General features: G+C 40.0%; 1 protein-coding gene and 1 non-coding gene across 4 annotated transcripts in view; one reads left to right on the forward strand and one right to left on the reverse strand.

The window, feature by feature from the left end:
- Positions 1-22,453, reverse strand: part of NDUFS4 (NADH:ubiquinone oxidoreductase subunit S4) — a 119,292-nt gene that overhangs the window by 82,250 nt on the left and 14,589 nt on the right. The window lies entirely within an intron of this gene.
- Positions 21,180-21,252, forward strand: TRNAG-CCC (transfer RNA glycine (anticodon CCC)). Its single transcript has one exon. It is a non-coding gene; the product is annotated as a tRNA-Gly (tRNA).

The raw sequence follows: 22,453 nt of genomic DNA on the forward strand, positions 1-22,453 counted from the left end.
CTAGGGTTTACCCAACTGAACTGAAATCATATGTCCACACAAAATCTGCACAGGAATGTTTATCAGAGCTTTATTCATAATTGCCCAAAACTGGAAACCACCAAGATGTCATCTTCAATAAGTAAACTGGTGAACTGTGGTAGAACCATACAATGGAATGTAATTTAGTAAGGAAAAGAAATGGTCTGGAGAAAATATTTGCAAACCACTTATGTGACGAGGTATATGCAAAATATATAGAGAACTAGTTAAACTCAACAACAAAACAACAACCAACTCAATTCAAAAATGAACAAAGGACTTAAATAGACATCTCTCCAAAGGAGGTATACAAATGACCAATAAGCACATGAAAAGATCTTCAATATCGCTAATTATGAAGGAAATGTAAATTAAAACCAAGAGATACTACATCTTACTCATTAGGATGGCAAAAGGAGCAAGGGAGGGAGAGAGGAAGAAAGGAGCAAGTATTGGCAAGGATATGGAGAAATTGAAACCAGTTAGAATGTAAAATGGTGGAGGTGTTATGGAAAACAGTATGACAATTCCTCAAAAAATTAAAAATAGAATTACCATATCATCAGGCAATTCTACTTTGGCTATTTAACAAAAATAATTGAAAGCAGGGACTCAACGAGGTTTTTGTTCACCAAATGTTAATAGCAGCATTATTGACGGTAGCCAAAAAGTGAAAAAAATCAAGTGTCCACTGGTGGATAAATGGATTAAAAACAATGTGGTATATATGTACAATGAAATTTTATTCAGCCTTGAAAAGCAAGAAAACTCTGACATATGCTACAACAGGGATGAAACTTGAAGAAATGTTAAGTGAAATAAGCCAGTCAGAGAAGGACAAACAGTGCATGATTTCTATTCATATGAAGTACCGAAAGTAGTCAAATTCTTAGACAGAAAGTAGAATGGTGGGTGCCAGGGGCTAGTGACACAGGATAATGGCGAGTTATCGTTTAACCAGTACAGAGTTTCAGTTTTGGAAGATGACAAAAAGTTCCAGGGCTATATGGTGGTGACGGTTTCACAATAGTATGAATGTACTTAATGTCACTAAACTACACTTTAAAATGGTGCAAATGGTAAATTTTGTGTTATGTATATTTTACAATTAATAAAAAAAAGACTATGCCTTGTGAAGAAACTGCTGAACCCTGGTTTACACTACCAATAAAGAGAAACATACAAACAAAAGTTTGTCAAAGCCAAAGATTTATAGTTTTGCCTAGAGAAAGTCTCTCCATGTATGTATGTAGAAGTACTCTCTATGTATCAATCACTCATATCTCTACAAATTTTTAGAAGACTAAATTGAAGCTGTTAAACCCACATGCCACGGAGCCCACATGCCACGGAGCGGCTAGGCCCGTGAGCCATGGCCACTGAGCCTGAGCATCAGGAGCCTGTGCTCCGCAACGGGAGAGGCCACAACAGTAAGAGGCCTGCATACCACAAAAAAAAAAAAAAAAAAGGACCAAAAATGTAGTTTTTTGTTTTTTGCGGTACGCGGGCCTCTCACTGTTGTGGCCTCTCCCGTTGCGGAGCACAGGCTCCAGACACGCAGGCTCCACGGCATGTGGGATCCTCCCAGACTGGGGCACGAACCCGTGTCCCATGCACCAGCAGGCGGACTCTCAACCACTGCGCCACCAGGGAAGCCCCCATTTTTGGTCTTTAAGGTCAACATGATTTATTTACTTGTGCCTCCAAAGCTCAGAAGGGGTCAAAAAGTCGTTATATGATTTGCTTCACACCACCTTCAATGCTACTGCTTCATCATAGACAGCCCATCTAACTTTTTTTTAAAAAGGCTATGTATTTTATATTCTTTTATCTTCACTTTGAACTATTCGAACTTGTTGCTTATTTGCTTCAATTTAAGAATCTTTACTTTAAAACTTTTAACCACTATAAAACGATCAGGGATTGGTTTGAATCGTATGTAGAAATTGTAACACATGATAGTTGAACAGCACAGCATTCATTATCTAGCAATGTTACACCAAAGAGAAAGCTAGTTGGTAGGTATTGCTTACTCTTCACAAAGATGGAGTGTATGTCCATCAGGAAATCTGGTACACTTAGGCACACTATTTCTTAAAGGCTGCCGATTACATGATTAAGAATAATTACAAATACATTGAGAAGAAAAAAATCACTAACATTCATATTCGTTTCATTTTTTTAAGTGAAAAATGGTCACATAGTGACTTCAGAGTTGGTCAGAGCCATGTTAAAATTCCGTATCTGCCACTTAAGAGCAAAACAATCCTGAACAAATTACTTCACAACTCTGCACTTCAATTTCCTCATCTGCAAAAATAAGGATAATAATACCTCACAGGATGACTGTCAGAATTAAATAACATGTTAAATAATTGACATGGAGGGCCTGGTGTAGAAAGAAATAAATCTTCTTTCCTTTCCCTCCAATAACAAATAAAACCAGTTCATTTAGTGGCAAGAGAGGAAAAGGAACCCTACAAAGGATTAACAAACACATATTTCTCAGATTTTCCCTAAGAAATGTAAACAGCTAACTTCTTTTTCTGTCTAATTAACCACAAAATACTACAAAATCCATTACTCTATTTCTGTCCTTATTCCCTCTCAGCTGGACTAATACATCCAACACTTAACTGGCCTCCCTGACTCTAGTCTTATCTTCCTTAAAGGCGTCTTCCACATCATCAGTGAATTACATCCTATCATGCCACTCCTTTGCTTAAAATCCTTCATTGGCTGGTAGTAGTTTACTTTTAAAAATGGAAGTATTTAACAATGGAGTACCACGATATTTATAATTTACTTTCAAATAGATTAGATAATAAAGACTATATGTGTATGTGCATTTTGCTCATATACATATATATGCATATATAATCATACATGTATTTTTCTTTTCTATATACATATAATACATAAATGCAAAATGAGCAAAAAACAGCAAAATATTTACAATGTTAAATTTATGTGGTGGGTTTATGGATTCATTATACTCTATTGCATGTGTGAAGATTTTTATAAAAAGTTGTAAAATTGAAAACAAAATGGAAAATATTATAATATTACAATTAGCATGCTTCATCTATGGAAAAATCGAAAAGAAATAAGAATGTATTTGCTTAAATATGCATAGACAAATTCCAAGCATAAGAAACTCATAACAATGATTTCTTGGGGGTGGGGGTGGGGAGAGCAGTGGTAAATGGGGAACGGAGATGAGAGGAAGACCCTTACATGCTATTTATTTTATAAACACGGAACTCTGTGACTGTATTATCAATTCAAAATATTACATTAGAAAGTAGTGTTGACCATATTTTTACTCAATGCATATGGTTACTGTGAGGATTAAATGAGACAACATATATAAAGCCTTAGTAAGTGCTTGGCACTTGGCCAAGGATCAATAAATGTTTTAGCTAAGTCTAGCTGTTGAAGTAAGAAAAAAAAATCTTGGCAATTCCCTGGCGGTCCAGTGGTTAGGACCCTGTACTCTCATTGCCAAGGGCCCAGGTTCAGTTCCTGGTTGGGGAACTAAAATCCTGTAAGCCGTGTGGCACAGCCAAAAACAAACAAACAAAAACTTCAGTATTAATAATACCATCTAATGTATACAACTTAATTTTAATCTACACCCTAGGAATGGTTAGTTATACACTCCAGAAGTGGCTACTTACAGACACGAATTTCAAAACTGATTATCAAAATTTATAACAAAGGAATTTTTTTTTTTTTTTTTTTTTTGTTGCCCTGTGTACCGCAGGCCTCTCACTGTTGTGGCCTCTCCCGTTGCGGAGCACAGGCTCCGGACGCGCAGGCTCAGCGGCCATGGCTCACGGGCCCAGCTGCTCCGTGGCATGTGGGATCTTCCCGGACCGGGGCACGAACCCGTGTCCCCTGCGTCAGCAGGCGGACTCTCAACCACTTCGCCACCAGGGAAGCCCCACAAAGGAATTTTTTGATTGGCATAAATCAAGACTGAAATTTTTTTCCTTGATGAAATGGTGGTACTTGAAATTTATGACTGTCTACAAAAACTGCGTGTGCACCACTGAACAAGGTTTAAAATCTAGCAAGGTCAGTAGCCTAGACTTTTAGAACAACACTCAAGGTCTAAAGCTCTATTTGCACCTAGGATCTCCCACTGTTGCCTGACTTGACCAGTCTTGCCATCAGACTACTGCTATTGTTTATCTTTAGTGAACCAAGATTCTCATCATAAGGCCTGTGAACTATCTCTTCATAGTGAACCCTACTACCTAACCTGACTGGACAGCAGATCATTCCTATCCTAAGAATTTGTAATTGTCTACCTTTAGTCAACCGAGGTATAACCTCATAGAAATACTGAGAAGATTAAATGAGATATATTAGCCCAAAGGTCCTGCACCAGGAAGAGGAGAACAGCTGGCTGTGAAGGCCAAGAGGGCTTGAATACAAGAGAGCCAGAGGGCTCTAGGAAACAGAGATTCTGCTCTTAAGTGGCGCATATAAAATCTCACACCATCCAAGTCCCACTGCTGAGGCAGTAATTTGAATGGAGCCTGGGTCAGACCTACTTATTGATTTTGGAAAGCCTCCCAGAGAGGCTAGGCAACTGAGACTCCCCCTGGGGACACAGAGGCTGGCAGCAGCCATTTTGGGGAGCTCATCCTACCATGAGGACACTGGTGTTGTCAAGTAACATTTTGGAGTCCTCCCACTAGCTGATTAGTGCTGGGGGCTTACTGGCCCACAAGTGGGCCAGTACCAGCTTGAAGTCGCCTTGGGCCTCACAGCCAGCCACCCTAGTCCCTGGCCCTGTCCACCAGCAGGCTGGCACCAACCATGGAAGCCCCCAGTTAGTGGTACAGCCAGCTGTACCAGGACCCGACCCGGCCCACAAGCAGGCCAGCAGCCACCACAAAAGGCAGGGCCTCACAGCCAACCAGGTTGAGAGCTAGCCCTGCTTACCAGTGCACCCCCAGTAGTTGGTCCCACAACAGAAGGGCCCATGCAGTCCACACAGGGGGCAGCGTTAGAGCTTATAGGTCTGGTGACCAGAGTGGAGTGTGCTGCTGGGCCCCATAGGATGTAACCTATACGCATAGTTCTCCAAGCTCAGGAAATGTAATCAACCTATCTAACACATAGAAATAGACACAGAAATTTAGGCAAAATGAGGAGAAAGAGGAATATGTTCCAAACGAAGGAACAAGAACAAAACCCCAGAAGAACAACTAAGTGAGGTAGAGATCAGCAATCTACCTGATAAAGAGTTCAAGGTAATGATCATGAAGATCTCAACAAACTTCTGAGAAGAATGAATGAAGTGAGAAATTTAACAAAAACATAGAAAATATAAAGGAAAACCAAACAGAGCCAAAGAATACAATAACTGAAATTAAAAATAAACTAGAAGGAATCAACAATGATACAGAAGAACAGAGCATGGACCTGGAAGAGAAGTAGAATTAACCCAAGCTGACCAGAAAAAAGAATTTTTAAAAAACGAGGTAGGGGCTTCCCTGGTGGCGCAGTGGTTGGGAGTCCGCCTGCCAATGCAGGGGACACGGGTTCGTGCCCCGGTCCGGGAAGATCCCACATGCCGTGGAGTGGCTGGGCCCGTGAGCCATGGCCGCTGAGCCTGCGCATCCGGAGACTGTGTTCCGCAACGGGAGAGGCCACAGCAGTGAGAGGCCCGCGTACCGCCAAAAAAAAACAAAAAAAACCAAGATAGTTTAAGAGACCTCAATATCAAGCATACTAACACTCACAGTATAGAGGTCCCAGAACAGGAAGAGAGAAAGGGGCTGAGAATTTATTTGAAAAAATAAAAACTAAAAATTTCTCTAAACTGGGGAAGGGAAGAGACATACAGGTCCAGGAAGCACAAAAAGTTCTAAACAAGATGAACCCAAAAAGATCCACACCAAGACACATTATAATTAAATGGCAAAAACTAAAAACAGAGAATTTTAAAAGCAGCAAGACAAAAGCAACTAGGTAAGTATAACAGAATTCCCATAAGACTATGAGCTGACTTTTCAGCACAAACTTTGCAGGCTAGAAGGGAGTAGCACGACACATTCAAAATGATGAAAGGAAAAAACCTACAACCAAGAATACTCTACCCAGCAAAGCTGCCATTCAGATATGAAAGAGAGACAAAGACAGACAAGGAAAGCTAAAGGTTTCAGCACCGCCAAACAGGCTTTATAATAAGTGTTAAAGGACGTAAAAGGAGATGGAAAAGGTATTCTATGTAAACAAAAATGAAAAGAAAGCTGGGGTACCAGTACTTGCATCAGACAAAATAGACTTTAAAACAAAGACTGTAACAAGAGACAAAGAAGGACATTGTATTAACAATCAAGGAATCAATGCAACAAGGAAAAAAACAATTGTAAATATATATGCCCCTGAGATAGGTACACATAAATACATAAAGCAAATATTAACATAAAGAAACTGACAGTAATGCAAAAATAGTAGGGGCCTTTAACATGCCACTTACATCAGTGGACATATCATCCAGATAGAAAATCAATAAAGGAACACTGGCCTTAAACAACTTGTGAGACCATATTGACTTAATACAGATATACATATAGAACACTCCATCCAAAAGCAGCAGAATACACATTCTTGTCAAGTGCACATGGAACATTCACCAGGATGGATCACATACTAGGCCACAAAACAAGTCTCAATAAATTTAAGAAGACTTAACTCATATCAAGTATCATTTCTGACCACAATGCTATGAGATTGTGGTCAGAAAACTATAAGAAAAAAACTGCAAAAAAAACAAAAACACATGGATACCAAACAACCAAAGGGTCATGGAAAAATCAAAGATGAAATCAAGGAAGATATGAAAAAGGAAACACAATGATCCAAAATCTATGGGATGCAGTAAAAGCAATTCTAAGAGGGAAATTTATAGCAATACAAGCCTACCTCAGGAAAGAAGAAAAATCTCAAATAAACAATCTAACTTTACACCTAAATGAACTAGAAAAAACAGAACAAACAAAACTCAAAGTTAGTAGAAGGAAAGATACAATAAAAATCAGGGAAGAAATAAATGAAATAAGACAAAAAAAAAGAAAGCCCAGTAGAAAAGATCAATGAAACTAAGAGCTGGTTCTTTGGAAAGATAAGCAAAATTGATAAGGCTGTAGCCAGACTCATCAAAAAAAAAAAAAGAGGTGGCACAAATAAAGAAAACCAGAAATTAAAGTTACAACTGACACCAAAGAAATTAAAAAGGATCATAAGAGATTACTATGAACAATTATGCTCCAATAAAATGAATAAACTGGAAGAAATGAATAAATTCCAAGAAACGTACAATCTTACAAGACTGAATGAGAAAAACAGAAAATATGAACAGACCAAATAATAGTGATGGAATTGAATAAGTAAAAGAAAACTCCCAACGAATGAAAGTCCATGACCAGACAGCTTCACAAGTGAATCCTACTAGATATTTAAAGCAAAGTTAACACCCGTCCTTCTCAAACTGTTTCAGTAATTGAAAAGGGAAGAATACACCCAAACTCATTCTATGAGGCAAGCATCACCCCAATATCAAAACCAACAAAGACATCACAAAAAAGGAAACTACAGGCCCAAATCACTGATGAAATAAAAGAAAAAATCCTCAGCAAAATATCAGCAACCACAATTCAATGATACATTAAAAGTATCATACACCATGACCAAGTGGGCTTTATCCCAGGAATGCAAGAATAGTTCAGTATTTGCCAATCAATCAGCATGATACACCATATTAACAAACTGAAGAAGAAAAATTGCAGAAAAGAGCATTTGACAAAATCAATATTCATTTATGATAAAAATTCTCGGGGCTTCCCTGGTGGCGCAGTGGTTGAGAGTCCACCTGCCGATGCAGGGGACGCGGGTTCATGCCCTAGTCCGGGAAGATCCCACATGCTGCGGAGTGGCTGGGCCCGTGAGCCATGGCCGCTGAGCCTGTGCGTCCGAAGCCTGTGCTCTGCAACGGGAGAGGTCACAACAGTGAGAGGCCTGCGTACGGGGGGGAAAGAAAATTCTCAACAAAGTGGGTGTAGAGGGAAAATACCTCAACATAATAAAAGCCATACATGACAAACCTACAGTCCACCTCATACTCAACGGTGAAAAGTTGAAAGCATTTCCTCTAAGATCAGGAACAAGAAAAGGATGCCAACTCTCACCACTTTTATTCAACATAGTACTGTAAGTCCTAGCCATATCAATCAGGCAAGAAAAAGAAATAAAAGGAATCCAAATTGGAAAGGAAATGTAAAACTGCCACTGCTTAAGGATGACATGATACTATAAATTGAAAATCCTAAAGATGCCACCAAAAAGCTATTAGAACTAATAAATGAATTAGTAAAGATGCAGGACAAAATGTTAATATATAGTAATCTCTTGTGTTTCTATACACTAAAAACAACCAGAAAGAGATATTAAAAATAAAAATTCCATTCACAATTATGGCAAAAAGAATAAAATACCTAGGAATAAATCTAACCAAGTAGGTAAAAGACCAATACTTGAAAAACTATAAGACCATGATGAAAGAAACTGAAGATGACACAAATAAATGAAAAGATATACTGTGTTCATAGATTGGAAGAATTAATATTGTTACAATGACCATACTACTCATGGCAATCTAATACAGATTCAATGAGATCTCTATCAAAATACCAATGGCATTTTTCACAAAACTAGAACAAATAATTCTAAAATTCATAGGGAAACACAAAAGACCCCAACTGGCCAAAACAATCTTGAGAAAGAACAAAGTTGGAGGCATCATGTTCCCTGATTTCAAACTATATTACAAAGTTACAGTAATCAAACAGTATGGTACTGGCATAAAAACAGATCAGTGGAACAGACTAGAGAGCCCAGAAAGAAACCAACACTTCGGTAAATTATTCTACAAAAAAGGAGGCAAGAATATACAATGGAGGAAAGACAGCCTCTTAAATAAATGATGTTGGGAAAACTGGACAGCCACATGCAAAAGAATCAAACTAGACTACATTCTCACACTGTACACAAAAATAAACTCAAAATGGATTAAAGAGTTAAATGTAATAAGACCAGACAGCATAAAAATCCTAGAAGAAAACATAGGCAGTACGCTGTTTAACACTGGTGTTAGTAATTTTTTTTTTTTTGGATATGTCTCCATAGGCAAGGGAAACAAAAGCAAAACAAAAATAAACAAATGAGATTACATCAAACTAAAAAGCTTTTGCACAGCAAACGATGCTGTCAACAAAATGAGAAGGCAACCTACTGAATGGGAGAAGATATTTGCTTACAAAATATCTGATAAGAGGTTAATATCCAAATATGTACAAAGAACTCATACAACTCAACATCAAACAAACAACCCAATTAAAAGATGGACAGAGGGCCTGAACAGACATTTTTCCAAAGATACACAGATGGTCAAAAGACACATGAATAGATGCTCAGTATCACTAATCATCAGGGAAATGCAAATCAAACCACAATGAGATATCACCTCACAAATTTCAGAATAGCTATTATCAAAAAGATAACAACAAACATTAGGGAGGATGTTGAGAAAAGGCAACACTTGTGCACTATCAGCGGGAATGTAAATTGGTACACTCACCATGGAAAACAGTATGGAAGTTCCCCTTGACAAATTTAAAAACAGAACTATCATATGGTCCAGCAATTCTGCATCTGGGTATTTTTCTGAAGAAAACAAAAACTAATTCAGAAAGATATTTGCACCCCTATGTTCACCATAGCACTATTTACAATAGCCAAGGAAGCAAACTAAGTATCCATCCGTAGATGAATGAATAAAGAAGATATAGTGTATATAAACAATGGACTATTACTCAACCATAAACAAGAATGAAATCTTGCCATTTGAGACAATACAGATGAATCTAGCGGACAGTATACTTAGTGAAATAAGTCAGGCAGAGAAGGACAAATACTGTATGATTTCACTTATATGTGGAATCTAAAAAAACAAAACGAACAAACATAACAAAACAGAAACAGATCCACAGATGCAGAGAACAAACCAGTAGTTCTTAGCGGGGAGGGGATGAGGAGGATGAGACAAATAGCTAAGAAATATTTAAGAGGTACAAATGACCAGTTATAAAATAGGTAAGTCATACGGATATAATGTACAGTGTAGGAGGTATAGTCAGTAATATTGTAATAACTTTGTATGGTGACAGATGATAACTAGACTTACTGTACTAATCATTTTGTAATGTATAAAAATACTGAATTACTATGTTGCACAGCTGAAACTAATATAACAAATCAATTATACTTCAACAAAAAAAGAAAATTTTTTCTTAATTTATCCAAATCCAATGAAATAATAGACTACTAGACCTGAACAGAGTACTTAGAACTCTCAATGATTTCCCTAAATAAATTACTTAACTAAATGCTTAAGTCTATGACTTTTACACTAGAAGCATTTTCAGGTCTGTATATGCAATTTCATTTCAATCACAAAACTGATATAGTCAATAAGAAAATGAGATATGGGGGTGGAGTCAAGACGGTGGTGTGGGAAGACACCAAGTTAGCATCTCCCCACAACTAGGGCATCTGCCAGCTGCTGGTGGGGGACCCTGATGCCCAAGGAGATGGAAGGAACCCCCAAGTGAACTGGTAGAACATGCGGGGACAGGGCAGGTAGGAGAAGTGGAAGCCAGACAGGATTGGGGCTCCCGAGGCCAGGGAGATCAGGATGGGTAGCTGGGAGGGGCCCTCCGGGAGGAGCAGGAGAGGAGTGCAAGCATTTGCCCTGCCCATGCAGCCTGGGGAGGCTGCTGAGTTCGCAGGCCAGTCCCCTGCCCTCCAAGGCCCCCCTCACCCCAGCCACATTGGTCCTGGGGGCACAGGAGGGAGGCCGGGCAGCTCAGGAGAGGCAGGTGGGAGGAGCCATCCGGGAGGAGTGGCAGAGGAGTGGAGGGCATTTGCCCTGCCCACTTGGGCCGGGGAGCCTGCTGACTCCCAGGCTGGTCCCCTGCCCTCCAAGGGTACGCGGCCACATTGGTCCTGGGGACACAGGAAGGAGGTCCCCTCTCCCACTGGCCGCATTGGTCCTGGGGGCATAGGAAAGAGGCTGAGGGGAGTTCAGGAGAGGCAGGTGGGAGGGGCCCTCCAGGATGGAGGAGCAGGAGAGGAGAGGAGGGCATTTGCCCCGACCACTCAAGCACAGGAAATCTGCTGGGCTACAAGGTGAGGTCCCTCACCCTCTGAGACCAAGGGTGGGGGGCGTACCTGGACCCCTTCCGTTCTTTGAACCTAAGCCCCACCCCTCACAGCCCCCAGGGCCTTTTCCAGCCCTGTGGGTCCTAAGCATAGGCCTCACCGACTGCCCAAACCTTGCCCTTGCTTAGGCCCTGCCCTCCACAGCCAAGGCTTCCCCCCACCTTTTTTTGTTTTCGCTTCTACCTCCTCTTTTTTACTACTGTGGTACTGTTGTACCTTCCAGTTGTTGATTCACGTATATTTTTATTTTTATATTCTTCCTAACATATCTGTTAGTTGCCTAGTCTAATTTTATTTTTTACTTTGTTTTTGCGCTCTATTTTTTTTTCCCCACCCCACACACCTTGCGGGATCTTAGTTCACGAGCCAGGGGTTGGCCCGAGGCTCCTGTGGTGGAAGCTCCGTGTCAGAACCACTGGACTAACAGAGAATCTCAGACCCCAGGGAATATTCATCAGAGTGAGGTCTCACAGAGGTCCTCATATCAGCAACGAGACCCAGCTCTACCCAACAGCCTACAAACTCCACTAATGAAATTGAAACCATAATTTAAAATCTTCCAACAAACAGAAGTCCAGGACCAGATGGCTTCACAGGCAAATTCTATGAAACATTTAGAGAAGAGCTAACACCGATCCTGGTCAAAATCTTCCAAAAAATTGCAGAGGGAGAAACACTCCCAAATTCATTCTATTAAGCCACCATCACACTGACATCAAAACATATCACAAAAAAAAGAAAATTATACACCAATATCACTAATGAACATAGATGCAAAAACCCTCAACAAAATACAAGCAAACAGAATCCAACAACATATCAAAAGGATCATACACCATGATCAAGTGGAATTTATCCCAGGTATGCAAGGATTTTTCAATGTACGCAAATCAATCATTGTGATACACCACATTAACAAATTAAGTAATAAAAACCATATGAGCGGGCTTCTCTAGCGGCACAGTGGTTGAGAGTCCGCCTGCCCATGAAGGAGATGCAGGTTCGTGCCCCAGTCTGGGAAGATCCCACATGCCGCAGAGCGGCTAGGCCCTTGAGCCATGGCCGCTGAGCCGGCGTGTCCAGAGCCTGTGCTCCGCAACGGGAGAGGCCACAACAGTGAGAGGCCCGCATACCGCAAAAAAAAAAAAAAAAAACCAATATGAGCATCTAAACAGATGCATAAAAAGCTTCTGACAAAATTCAACACCCATTTATGATAAAAAACTCTCCAGAAAATGGGCATAGAGGGGACCTACCTCAACATAATAAAGGCCATATACAACAAACCCACAGCAAACATCATACTCAATGGAGAAAAACTGAAAGCATTTCCACTAAGATCAGGAAAAAGACAAAGATGTCCACTCTCGCCACTGTTAGTCAACATAGCTTTGGAAGTCCTAAGCATGACAAACAGAGGAGGAAAAGAAATAAAAGGAATACAAATTGGAAAAGAAGATGTAAAACTGTCACTGTTTGCAAATGACATGGTACTATACATAGAAAATCCTAAAGATGCCACCAGAAAACTACTAGAACTAACCAATGAATTTGGTAACACTGCAGGATACGAAATTAATGCACAGAAATCTCTGGCGTTCTTGCACACCAACAACCAAAAATGAGAAAGAGAAATTAAGGAAACAATCCCATTTACCATCACAACAAAAAGAATAAAATACCTTGGAATAAACCTGCATAAGGAGGTGAAAGACTTGTACTCAGAAAACTATAAAACACTGATGAAAGAAATCAAAGATGGGCTTCCCTGGTGGCGTGTGGTTGAGAGTCCACCTGCCGGTGCAGGGGACACGGGTTCGTGCCCCGGTCAGGGAAGATCCCACATGCCACGGAGCGCCTGGGCCCGTGAGCCATAGCCACTGAGCTTGCGCATCCGGAGCCTGTGCTCCACAATGGGAGAGGCCACAACAGTGAGAGGGCTGCATACCGCAAAAAAGAAAAAAAAAAAATCAAAGATGACATAGACAGATGGAGAAATATACCATGTTATTGGATTGGAAGAATCAATATTGTGAAAATGACTATACTACCCAAAGCAATCTAGAGATTCAGTGTAATCCCTATCAAACTACCAATGGCGTTCTTCACAGAATTAGAAAAATTTTACAATTCATATGGAAACACAAAAGGCCCCAAATACTAAAAAACAATCTTGAGAAAGAAAAATGGAGTTGGAGGAATCAGGCTACCCGACTTCAAACTATACCACAAAGCTACAGTAATCAAGACAGTATGGTACTGGCACAAAAACAGAAATATAGATCACTGGAACAGGATAGAAAGCCCAGAGATAAACCCACACACATATGATCACCTTATCTTTGAGAAAGGAGGCAAGAATATACAATGGAGAAAAGACAGCCTCTTCAATAAGTGGTGCTGGGAAAACTGGACAGCTACATGTAAAAGAATGAAATTAGAACATTCCCTAACACCATACACAGAAATAAACTCAAAATGGATTAAAGACCTAAATGCAAGGCCAGACACTATAAAACTCTTAGAGGAAATCATAGGCAGAACACTCTTTTACATAAGTCACAGCAAGATCCTTTTTTACCCACCTCCTAGAGAAATGGAAATAAAAACAAAAATAAACAAATGGGACCTAATGAAACTTGAAAGCTTTTGCACAGCAAAGGAAACCATATGTAAGACGAAAAGACAATCCTCAGAATGGGAGAAAATATTTGAAAATGAAGCAACTGACAAAGGATTAATCTCCAAAATTTACAAGCAGCTCATGCAGCTCAATATCAAAAAAACAAACAACCCAATCCAAAAATGGGCAGAAGACCTGAATAGATATTTCTCCAAAGAAGATAAACAGATTGCCAACAAACACATGAAAAGATGCTCAACATCACTAATCATTAGAGAAATGCAAATCAAAACTACAATGAGGTACCACCTCACACCGGTCAGAATGGCCATCATCAGAAAATCTAGAAACAATAAATGCTGGAAAGGGTGTAGTGAAAAAGGAACCCTCCCTCACTGTTCGTGGGGATGTAAATTGATACAGTCAGTATGGAAAACACTATGGAGGTTCCTTAGAAAGCTAAAAATAGAACTGCCATATTACCCAGCAATCCCACTACTGGGCATTTACCCTAAGAAAACCATAATTCCAAAAGTCATGTACCACAGTGTTCACTGCAGCACTATTTACAATAGCCAGGACATGGAACCAACCTAAATGTCCATCAACAGATAAATGGATAAAGAAGCTGTGGCACATATATACAGTGGAATATTACTCAGCCATAAAAAGAAACGAAATTGGGTTATTTGTAGTGAGGTGGATGGACCTAGAGACTGTCACACAGAGTGAAGAAAGTCAGAAAGAGAGAAACAAATACTGTATTCTAACGCATATATATGGAATCTAAAAAAAAAAAAGGTACTGATGAACCTAGTTCCAGGGCAGGAATAAAGATGTAGACATACAGAACAGACTTGATGACACAGGGTGGGAAAGGAAAGCTGGGGTGAAGTGAGAGTAGCATCGACATATATACACTACTAAATGTAAAACAGTTAGCTAGTGGGAAGCAGCAGCGTAGCACAGGGAGATCAGCTCAGTGCTTTGCGATGACCTAGAGAGGTGGGATAGGGAGGATGGGAGGGAGGCTCAAGAGGGAGAGGATATGGGGACATATATATGCATATGGCTGATTCACTTTAATATACAACAGAAACTAACACAGTATTGTGAAGCAATTACACTCCAATAAAGACCTATTTAAAAAACAAAACAAATGAGACATGAACGAAATTTCCATAGACTTTTCATAATAACATTCTATCTTTTAAAAATATTCACCTAAAGATTTTTTAAATTGAACAGTGTATTAGTTCCAGATGTACAACATAATGATTTGATATTTACATATACTGTGAAATGATCAGCAGAAATAAGTCGAGTTAACACCGCCACCATAGTTACAAATCCTTTTTCTTACGATAAGAACTTTTAAGTTTTACTCTCTTAGCAACTTTCAAACATGCAATATAGTGTTAACAAAGTCACAATGCCATACCTGGCCCAAGGCTTGCAGGATCTTAGTTCGCCGACCAGGGATCAAACCTGGGCGGGCCCCCAGTAGTGAAAGCACTGAGTCCTAACCATGGGACAGCCAGGGAATTCCCAAAGAGGTTTTAACTTTAAAATATTTTGGGGCTTCCCTGGTGGCGCAGTGCTTGAGAGTCCGCCTGCCGATGCAGGGGACACGGGTTCATGCCCTGGTCTGGGAAGATCCCACATGCCACGGAGCGGCTAGGCCCGTGAGCCATGGCCACTGAGCCTGCGCGTCTGGAGCCTGTGCTCCGAAACGGGAGAGGCCACAACAGTGAGAGGCCCGCGTACCGCAAAAAAAAAAAAAAAAAAATGGGCAGAAGACCTAAATAGACATTTCTCCAAAGAAGACATACAGATGGCCAACAGGCACAGGAAATGATGCTCAAAATCACTAGTTATTAGAGAAATGCAAAATCAAAACTACAATGTGGTATCATCTCACACCAGCCAGAATGGCCATCATTAAAAAGTCTATAAAATAATAAATGCTGGAGAGGGTGTGAAGAAAAAGGAACCCTCCTACTCCTACACTGTTCGTGGGAATGTAAATTGGTACAGCCATTATGGAAAACAATACGGAGGTTGCTTAAAAAACTGAAAATAGCGTTACCATACGATCCAGCAAGCCCACTCCTAGGCATATATCTGAAGAAAACGCTAATTCCAAAAGATAATGCACCCCAATGTTCGTAACAGTATTATTTACCATAGCCAAGACACGGAATCAACCTAAAAGTCCACTGATGAATGGATAAAGAAGATGTGGCGTGCGTGCGCGTGCGCGCACACACACACACACACATATATATACACGATGGAATATTACTCAGCCATAAAAAAGAATGAAATAATGTCATTTGCAGCAACATGGATGGACCCAGAGATTATCATACTGAGTAACTCAGACAGAGAAAGACAAATACCATATGACATCACTTATACGTGGAATCTAAGAAAATGATACAAATGAGCTTATTTAGAAAACAGAAATAAACTCACAGACATAGAAACCAAACTTACGGTTACCAAAGGGGAAAGGGAGGGAGGGATAAATTAGGAATTTGGGGTCAACAAATACATACTACTATATATAAAACAGATAAACAACAAGGACCTACTGTATAGCACAGACAACTATATTCATTACCTTGTAATAACATATAATGAAAAAGAATCGATATATATGTATAACTGAATCACTGCTGTACATCTGAAACACTGTAAATAACTATATTTCAATTTTTAAAAAAGGATTAAAAAAAGATAAAGTCTGTAATATGTAATACTATTGTTCAATATAAGGAAGAAGGACACATCATAAAATGAAAAAAAGTCATCATTTTTCCAGTAATCTATAAAATCATTGCCCATGATGCTTACATTTAAAACCCAAATAGTTATTTCATAAGGAAAACAAAAATCTAAAATGCTATCCTGCTTAAGGAGATGCTGCTATGAAATATTTTAAATTTTCTATACTATTGCATAATCAAATGAGCCCACAGATGTTTAGTGAGAATCTAAGTTCTGTGTTATACTGTGAAAGCAAAAAGGTGAAGAAAATAGTTCCTTCTCTCAAAGAACTTAAGACTATTGGGAAACACAGACAAGGAAATAGGCAATCATAATGAAGCACAACTATTACTAGAAAGAGGTAAGACATAAGAACAAGGCACTCTAAGACCACACAGAATTGGTATTTAACCTAAGCTTGTGAATTCAAATAGTGCTCCTTAGAGAAAGTGATGGTTAAAGTGCCACCTGAAGGATAAATAGACCTTAAATGGGCAAAGGGTGTTGAGGTGGAGTAAGGGAAGGAAAGGACAGAGGGGAAAGCAGAAGAAACAGTCTAAGCAGACAGAACCATAATCACATAGGAGAGAGTAAGAGAGCATACAAATGCCAGGAGACAGGGATAGCAAGTAGTTCAGAAACACCAAAATATAATTTGTATATGGCTGGAGATTGGGCCAGAAGGGAACTGAGGAGAGGATGAATGCCAAAAAATGAACAGAAGATGCGAGCAGGGAATATGAAGGCCTCTGTGGCATGTTGAGAAGTTTGGACTTTATCCTCCAGGCAACATGGAGAACAAATTAATACCAATGGCAAGCAGACCAGTTAGGAGGCTGGACAATAGTAACTGCAGTTGCAGTAAGGATGGAATTGAATGAGAGTTAGGAAAATGAATACTAGGATTGAACGACATTGATAGGAGGCCTAAGAGAGGGAGGAGACAAGAATGATACATAGGTTTCTGGCTCAGATAACTGGCTGGGTGTTGGTGACAGTAACTAAGAGGGAGAATGAATGAAGTGGTGGAAGAGATGATCATTATCAAATTGTTTCAGATATGCTGTGATTAAGATGCCTGTGGAAAATCCAAGTGGTTAGTTCTAAAGGTCTAGAATTCAAGAAAAAGATGCAGAGTCATATCCTAGATGGAAAGTAGGTCCTAAAGTCAGTGTGTTAGGCAAAAACTGCAAACAGTAAAAATTATCTTTGGAAATTCGTTAGGAAGCCCTTTCACCTCACAGTGGAGACCCACATACCATCTCTTAATAAGCCAGTCCTCTAGCACTGGGACAAACTGCTGTTTCTTTGGTTGAGTACTAAATGATCACTAAGTAGAACATGAAAGATCCAACTTGAATTTTTAAATGCTTTTAAAACATTTTCTACTCTTATCTTCCATGTATATGGGTTGACTTTCTCCTGTGAACAGTGTATATGATGCCAATGAACTATATACATTTAAGCTTTCATATAAATAGTTGGTAACTGAAGTCACATTAGATAATGAGATACAGGAAGAGTGTACTAGTTTCCTATTGCTGCTGTAACAAATTACCACAAAGTTGGTGGATTAAAACAACACAAATTTACTCTCTTACAGTTTTGGAGGTCAGAAGTCCAAAATGAGTCTCACAGGGCTAATATCAATGTGTCAGCAAGGCTGGTTCCTTCCGAAGGTGCCAGGGGAGAATCTGTTCCTTGTCTTTTCCAGCTCTTACAGGCTGCCTTACCATGTGGTCAAATCACTCTGGTCTCTGCCTCCACGGTGACATTTCCTTCTCCTCTGACTCCTCCCGTGTCTTTCTTATGTGAACCATTTTGATTACATCAGGCCCAATAGGATAAATTCCCATCTCAAGAGCCTCAATTTAATCATACCTAGAAAGTCACTTTTGCATCCAAGGTAATAGTAATATTCACATGTTCTGGGGATTAAGACGTGGACATTTTGGGGACTTCCCTGGTGGCACAATGGTTAAGACTCCACGCTCCCAATGCAGGGGGCCTGGGTTCGATCACTTGTCAGGGAACTAGATCCCACATGCATGCCGCAACTAAGAGTTCGCATGCCACAACTAAGGAGCCCACCTGCCACAACTAAGGAGCCCATGTGCCGCAACTAAGGAGCCAGCAAGCTGCAACTAAGAAGGCCATATGCCGCAACTAAGGACCAAGCAAGCTGCAACTAAGACCCAGTGCAACCTAAATAAATAAATATTAAAAAAAAAAAGACATGGAGATTTTAGGCCAAATGGGTATCATTCAGCCTATCACAGAGAGTATGCAAAGAATAAAGGTATTGGTAGTTCTTCAACTGAATGGTGAGTCCACGTCAATTCATTTTGCCATTATGCTTCCTAACATAAATATATGTTACATACATTCATGTGTATATAAAATATATAATGTAAAACACTTTTATAAAAGTAAAGAACTATAAATCAAACTCTGAGAAACACTAGCAGTTCAAGGAATGGACATGGGCATTCAAAGGGAACTGAGGAGGAAAGCCAAAATAGATAGATGGGCATTCAAAGGGAACTGAGGAGGAAAGCCAAAATAGAAGTGAAAGGAAGAAAGAATCTTTCAAGAATGAGAAAGTCATCCTTTTGGATTGCAACGGTCATGTAAGATAAGTACTGAGAAGAGTCTATTCATTTAGCAACAGGTTCACTGTCGACCTTGATGAAAGCTATTTCAGTGGAATGGTGGATACAAAAATAGATTACACTGAGCTGAGGAGTGCATGGGAGGTCACGATCTGGAAAAAGCCAGGTGCAGATAAATCTTTTACATACTAGTGAATAAAATACTGTAAATAAACAGACAAAATCTAAGATGCTCTAATAATCCAGGAAGAGGAACTAGAATATAGGTAAGACTTATGAAAGGAGCGGGGAAAAGAGGTAGGGAAGAAAGAAAGGAATAAAAACTAAAAGAAAGAAGCCACAAAAGAAAGAATAATAATGATGATGTTAATGATGATGATAATTTTGTTGTTACAATTTATTAGGCCTTAGCATATGCTGCACACTGCCCCAAGCACTTTATATACTTTATGAAACAGATTATTATGTCCAATTTACAGAACATAAAACAGGCACAAAGTAGACACAGAGCAAGAAATGTCAGAGGTGGCACTCAAATGTCGGTAGTTGACTCTAAAACATGTGCTCCTAACTACTGTATTAACTGATGTGACGGCGCCAATACAGTATTTCAAGTATGAAAAAGCTAAGAATGGCAGAATTAGCCAGAAGCTAATTAGCTAAGAAACTAAGAATTAGCCTGGCAGCATGGCTAATATCGGGAGTTAAAAGAAAATCTCTGGAAAGCAGTTCTTCCCAAAGCTAGAGTCAAGGACACTAAGTAAAGAGATTTTAAGCGAGTTGGCCACATCAACAGTTTGAACTCAAAACCAAAAGATTAAATTGGGGACCAAAATAAAAACTTGAGCCCTAAAGAGGGGCCATTTACAAGCAGTAACTAAGATGTACTTAAACCATTAACTTCAGCAGCAGCAGAATACCAATGTTTTAAGTCTCAACTAAAGGAAAAGAAAACTGAAATTTGTGAAATAACCCCAGATGCACATTGTATCCATACCACTACTAACTATGCACTAACATGGTATGCTGAAACACATTAATAAGATGGACAACAAGGCTACCACCAAGGTAATCAGAGAAGACAGTGGGACCGGAGCAAGAGCCTAAAAGATAGCAGTAAAGGGGTTTCCCTGGTGGCGCAGTGGTTGAGTCCGCCTGCCGATGCAGGGGACGCGGGTTCGTGCCCCGGTCCGGGAGGATCCCGCATGCCGCGGAGCGGCTGGGCCCGTGAGCCATGGCCGCTAAGCCTACGCGTCTGGAGCCTGTGCTCCGTGGCGGAAGAGGCCACAGCGCTGAGAAGCCCGCGTACCGCAAAAAAAAAAAAAAAGATAGCAGTAGAAAAAAGTTCTCATAACTACCATTAAATCATTTAGACAGTGTCAGTGAAAGGAAAATATATGCTCAGCCAGAGAATGAGATCAACTAGGTTACTGGCCACTAGTACCTGTTACATTCTCAAATTCAAAGAAAACTCTGTAGGTTGACCTTTGTCTGCTGGGATGTTACAGTCACTGGTCAACTGGTACACAATACGGGAGTATTATGCCATCATGAATTCTTTAAACATGGAATTGTTCTCTTCCCTAGAGAACTTCTATTATTATTTACAGTTGAATGAGTTGTAAGACCTCAGTGTCCTGATCCTTTGTCATGTCCTTCAGAATATTGGTGAATAAAGCAAATTCTAATAAATATGAGTTATTTACAACCCTAGGAATAGATTAAACTATAATTATCAATAGACCATCTAAAATGAGATCATTCACTTTCATGAAACGAAATAACATACATAAAGCAATTACCACAGTGCCTAAGTGTTCAATAAATTATAGATATTAGAATTCTTAGGACAATCCCTGGTGGTCCAGTGGTTACGACTCTGCACTCCCAATGCAGGGGGCCCAGGTTCGATCCCTGGTCGGGGAACTAAAATCCCACATACTGAAACTAAGTCTGCACACCACAACTACTGAGCCCACAAGCCGCAACCAGAGAAGCCCATGCACCGCAATGAAGACCCAGTATAGCCAAAAATAAATAAATTAATTAAAATGTTAAAAAATAAAAACTTTAAAAATAAATTAAAAGAATTCTTATTAGCAACTCCCCTCTCCCCAAAAAAGGTTGCAGAGACTCCTGAGTTATAAGGAAGTCTATAACCGATACCTTTGGTGCTCACATTACATTCCTTTGACCCATTTTTCTTTTCAGCCACAGCTACAGAAGCTCAGACTCGGGTCATCATCCAGTATCCCACCTGAAGTGAACTCATTATGCCTGAGGGTCTTCAGGAGCACTAGTATAGCTCAGAGTACAGAAGAGCTAACACCTCCAACCAAAGGGAAATGAGAACCAGTAGATAAATGTTCAAGCCTTCCGCTTTCAAATGGATAATACTGAAAGGCATTCTGTATGCTTAGGAGATTCCAGTGGAACTGAGCCTCCTACTGCTTGCTCACTGCAGCAATCTCCATTATCACCCTTTTTCCTTCCTTCCCAGTCTCACTCCAGAGCTCCTCACTTCTAGTTCCTATGTCAACTCTCAAATAAACCACCTATACCCATGTCTTGGTCTCATACTCTTCTTTGGGAAATGCCAATCTAAGACAAAGCCCACGCACAAGATCCTAAGAAATGATCACCTATCCTTGGATTGAACACTTTTACCCTAACACATTCATCCTCAAAGCAGATGTTCCAAAGGCATACATCCTATTAAAGTGTAGAATTGCAGTCTTGGAGACTAGAAAAGAACTACAAGCATTTATTGAATGAGTGAGCAAACTTAGCAAGCAAAATCCCAGAGTTAAGAAACAGGTAAGAGATCAGTCTATACAATATATACAAACATTATTTGTTCCCTAAAGATATTGCAATATAAAATATTCCTGGTTCTTGGGACTTCCCTGGTAGCACAGTGGTTAAGAATTCGCCTGCCAATGCAGGGGACACGGGTTCGATCCCTGGTCCGGGAAGATCCCACATGCCACAGAGCAACTAAGCCCACGCGCCACAACTACTGAGCCTGTGCTCTATCTAGAGCCCACACGCCTAGAGCTTGTGCTCTGCAACGAGAAGCCATCTCAATGGGAAGCCCTCGCACAGCAACGAAGAGTAGCCCCCTCTC

The sequence above is a fragment of the Orcinus orca genome, chromosome 3 (genome assembly GCF_937001465.1).
Source record: "Orcinus orca chromosome 3, mOrcOrc1.1, whole genome shotgun sequence".
NCBI classification, from domain to species: Eukaryota; Metazoa; Chordata; class Mammalia; order Artiodactyla; family Delphinidae; genus Orcinus; species Orcinus orca.